A 5,317-nucleotide genomic window follows, 5' to 3' on the forward strand; every position below is an offset into this window, starting at 1 on the left:
CACCGGCTCATCGGCCTTTGGGGCCTCGGGGCCCCTTTTCGTTTGAGCTACTAGCTCGAAGTCAGCATCTTCAACTTTCTCTTCTTCCTCCCTTAGACGCTGAGCAGCATTAGCAGGCAGGGCGGCGGTATCCTTTTTCGACCTGCGAGCCTTGCTCTTCTTGGGCTTTGGAGTATCAGAGGGCGAGACCCTTTTCCTCTTCTTATCCTTCGTCGACTTCGGGGTCTCCTCCTCTCCAGACGGGGGCCTCATGACGGCAATGTCTCCGAGACCTGTATAAAAGGAAATCAAGTAAATACAAAAAAAAAATATTTTAGAGAAGAGCATCAAATACGTGTAAAGAAGCTTACCATGATTCTTGGCCTCCTATCGACCCTTTGCCAAATTGCGCCATGAGCACTCAGCATACGAAGAGGTCGAGGCTAGTTTCCAAACCCAAATCTGGAGGTTCGGAATTGCATCAAGCACCCAAGAAGCCGCTACATCATAGGAAAGGATGTCAATGAGAAAAGACAAAAGAAACAAAACAATATACAAAAGCTATAAGTGGGTTTTGTACTTACGCTTCATGTTCCATTCCTCGGGGAATGGCATCTTCTCAGCCGGAATTATGTCGAAAGTCCTCACTCGAACGAACCGGCCCATCTATCCTCGATTCTTGTCCTCATCTATGCTCGAGAATAGCACCTTGGTAGCCCGACATTGAAGCCTTATCAACCTGCCTCGATAAAGACGGGGGTTGTAAATTCTGATGAGATGGTCAAGGGTGAAAGGCATCCCTTCGACCTTGCTCACGAAGAATCGGAGAAGAACGACAATCTGCCTAAAAGAGGAATGGATCTGACCTAGGGTTATTTGGTATTGGCGGCAAAAGTCGATGATGACGAGATCGACGGGGCCCAGCATAAAAGGGTAAGTGTAAAAACTTAGGAACCCTTTCACATGAGTAGTGATGTCTTCTTTAGGGGTCGGAATCACCACCTCTTTATCTTCCCAATGGCAATCTTTCTTCACCTACTCGAGGTCGCCCTCAGTTATCGAGCATATATATCTCGACATTGGCTCATATCGGCCAGGGACCGATGAAGTTTTCTCAACTTTGATGTCGGAAATAAGATCACACCCCCTGGGAACGCACTCCTCAAGGCGTGGCTCCACTGGCTTTTTATCGCCTGTCGGCTGCGATGAAGAAGCTTTTTCCTTTTGAGGAATAGTTTTTGACATTTTTCCCATTTTTATATGGGTTTAGAGAAAGAAGAATATAAGATTTGTTGTTTTGAGAGAAGCTTGACAGCGGGATCTGAATAATTTGCAGAACTGAAAACTTGGAAGAAGTACAGCGCTTTTGAAGATTAAGAGAAGTTTGAAAGTAAAATTTGAGAAATTATGAGGAAGACCTATTTATAATGATCTCTACGACGGTTAAAATACGCTGGTAGCCGACCACCAACAGACGCTCATTAATGATTTTGGGAACTGTACCGACGGGACACTTCACACGCTTCTGTCACTTACATCACGAGGGTGACGTCCTAATCGATCAAGGCACAAAATCTAAGGCTCAATTATCTTCTTCTTATTACACTCCAAGAAACGAGGGGACTATCTGTATACGGTTAAAACCGGGCCTACCCGATTTTGCTATTTAATCGAAACCAGGGAATTGTTTCGAGGGTTAGCCTTGAAGTGGAATGAATCAAAGTGACGAAGGCAAGGTACTATGTTCGAGAATAGACTTGTGTCTTGGGTAGATTAAACACTAGAATTTAGGTAAAATCAAGGGGTTAGAGCAAAACCTAGGGTTTTGACAAAAGTTAGATTTAACTACGAAATTTGTTACGAAATGGAATAGAAATTGTATATTATTGATCCTTAGGTTATAGAGAACAACATCCTTCGAAAAATTTCGGAATCCGGGCACGTGGGCCCGGGGTCGGATTTTAGGAAACCTGTGTTAATGGTTGGGAAATTGCTTAAATAGTTAGAATTTGATTTTGTGAGCTTATATTGATTAGTTCCTACCTCATTTAACTAGTTTGAGATCGTTCGGCTCTGAATTAAGGTTTTGAGCTCGTTCTTTGTATTGGAAGTGCACTTGGAGCGAGGTGAGTCTCCTTTCTAACCTTGTAAGAGGGAATTGTCCCCATAGGTATAATAATTGAGTAATTGCTACTAAATGCGAGGGCTACATACGCACCAAGTGACGAGAGTCCGTGCGTAGCTACTATTATGTTAATTGTCCGGGTAGTCTGTGGCTTGTATCATGCTTTATTGGTGAATGTCTCAATATTTCTTGCTAATGTGACCACTTAGCATATGCTACAGACTTGGAAAGGAAAATAAGCGAATGTATACACTTGTGGATGCTTGTATGAATTTATTTGGAAATAAATGCACATTCATGTGTTTTTTTTGATATAACTTGATATTTGTGGATTAGGCCAATCGCCTCGGTAGAAATAGATGCATTTATGGTTCGCGCCATTCGACCCTCTGGCAGTGCACAGTTTACTTTCTGGTGGATCGGGTCGTCGACCTCGGCATAACGTGTGCATGATATCTATGTGAAACCTCATTTATGACTTGCCCTGCTAAATATTTGAAATATGATTGGTTGACTGCAAAGTTGTTCAGAACATGACTTATTATCTCTTTCTACACACTGTTGATTATCTGTGACTCCCATGCTTATCTTAAAACCTTATTATATTATTTGACCCTAGTGGTATCAAGTCGACCTCTCGTCTCTACTTCTTCGAGATTAGATGGGATACTTATTGGGTACATGTTGTTTATGTACTCATACTACACTTCTGTACTTAATTGTGCAGGATCTGAGGCAGGTACATCTGGCTATCAGTTTGGTGCGCGCCCCTGATTCACAGCTTGAGACTTCCACGGTGAGCTGCTTCCCTTCGGTGCCGTTCGGCAGCTTGATGGAGTCTTTTCTTTATTTTTGCTGTCTATTCAATCTCGGACAGTAGGATAGTTTATTTCTTTTGTATATTCTACTAGTTGCCCATTACTCGTGACACCGGGTCTTGGCACACACGTTAGTAGACTATTTTTTTCAGGTTATATAACTATTTTGGCACATTATTGTTCATCTCTGGTTTGATTTGAGCTTTATGATTTGCTGTACTTATTTTTGGTAAAAGTAAAAGAAATGGGAACTTAATTACATCTTCCACGTTGGCTTGCCTGACAATGGTGTTGGGCGCCATCACGACCTATTTTTGGGGAATGGGTCGTGACAACATGGTATCAGAGCACTAGGTTCACGTAGGTCTCACGAGTCATGGGCAAACCTAATAGAGTCTTGCGGATCGGTACGGAGACATCTGTATTTATCTTCGAGAGGCTATAGGTTGTTAGGAAAAACTACTCTTTATTCACTTCCTACCGTGCAGTGGTTGGTATACTAAAATTTCCCCCTTCTATTCTCTCACAGATGGTTAAGACACGCATGGCTGATGTTCCAGACCCTGGAGGAGCTGCTCCCCCCGTTGCGAGAGGCCGAGGCAGAGGCCGGGTGAGGGCACCGGCCTTAGGTAGGGGACGAGGGCATCCCAGAGTCATCCCAGTAGTACCACCGGTAGATCCCGCGGGAGATCCTATCATCGAGGAGCAGGGCGAGGTGCCCGCAGCTGAGCCCACCCAGGCAGACTTTATGACAGCACCGGGATTCCAAGAGGTCATGGGTCGTATGCTACGATTCATGGATACCATGACTCAGGCTGGTTTATTTCCAGCAGATCCAGCTACATCACAGGCGGGAGGGGGAGCACAGACCCCTACTGCTCAGGCTCACCATCATGCAGCTGTAGTGTATCAGACTTCGGGTGCACTACCCGCAGATGGGGCTCAGCCAGTTGCTGCAGCGATACCCGAGCCCAGACCAGTTGCGGATGGTGACCCGCAGAAGCTGTTGGATAGATGGACTAGACTTCACCCTCCTGTCTTCGGGGGTGAGCGCCATGAGGATACTCAGGACTTCATTGATAGGTGCTGGGACAGATTGCACAACATGAGGATATTGGAGTCGCATGCGTTTGACTTCACTACTTTCAGCTAGAGGGCAGGGGCCGCAGATGGTGGCAGTCTTATGTTCTGGGCAGACTAGCAGGTTTTCCTCCTATCACTTGGAGTCAGTTCACGCAGTTGTTTCTGGACAGGTATATTCCACCCTCTGAGAGAGAAGAGCTGCGGTATCAGTTTGAGCAGCTTGAGCAGGGTCAGATATCCGTGATCGATTATGAGGCGAGGTTTTTAGAGCTATCCCGCCATGCATTGATGATACTTCCTACTGACGCAGAGAGAGTGCGGAGGTTTGTTGCAGGGTTGCATTCTGGCATCAGGGCCAACATGGCCCGAGAGGTGGAGATGGGGACTCCTTATCAGTTAGTAGTGGAGATTGCTCGGAGGATTGAGGGCTACCGTCTGAGGGGTAGGGAGCAGATGCAGCAGGATAAGAGGGCTAGGTTCTCCGGAGAGTTCAGAGGTGCCCCGGCCAGGGGCAAAGGTCAGTTTGGGAGGGGACAGCCCAGCAGGCCCCCATATTCAGCACCACCCCCTGCTCGGGGTGCTCCAGCGCATCCCTATTTCAGCGCCATGCCAGAGAGTTCTCATCGCCCACCAGCTATTCAGGGATCCTCCGATGGGTATTCAGGTCCTCAGGGTTCTTCTGATTCTTATTTCAGTGCTATGCCAGAGAGTTCATACCGCCCGCCAGCTATTCAGGCTTCTTCCAGTAGGTCTACAAGTTATCAGGGTCAGCCATCAGGGCAGCAGGCTGCCGCACCGCGGGGTTATTTTGAGTGCGGGGACTTTGGTCATATGAGGAGCTACTGCCCTAGGCTTCGGGGCAAGGCAGTACAGCAGGGTCAGTAGCCTATGATTTCAGCACCGGCTGCCCCGCCACCTAGAGTTGGAGGGCAGACTGGTAGGGGCCGCCCTAGAGGTGGAGGTCAGGCAGGGAGAGGTCAGCCAGCTGCTGCTCAGTCAGGTGGAGGCCAGCCAGCCGGCGCTCCAGCCAGATTCTATGCTCTTTCGGCTAGGCCAGATGCATTGGCCTCAGATGCCGTCATCACAGGTATTATTTCCGTCTGCGGTAGAGATGCTTCGGTATTATTTGATCCAGGGTCCACCTATTCATATGTATCATCTCTGTTTGCTCGTTTCCTGGTTATTCCTCCTGCACCTTTGGGCAATCATGTTCATGTGTCCACTCTTGTGGGCGACTCTGTGGTTGTAGACTAGATCTACCGGTCCTGTGTGGTTACATTCTGTGGTTTTGAGACTAGAGCAGATCTCCTGT

The sequence above is a fragment of the Nicotiana attenuata genome, unplaced genomic scaffold, assembly GCF_001879085.1.
Source record: "Nicotiana attenuata strain UT unplaced genomic scaffold, NIATTr2, whole genome shotgun sequence".
NCBI lineage: Eukaryota > Viridiplantae > Streptophyta > Magnoliopsida > Solanales > Solanaceae > Nicotiana > Nicotiana attenuata.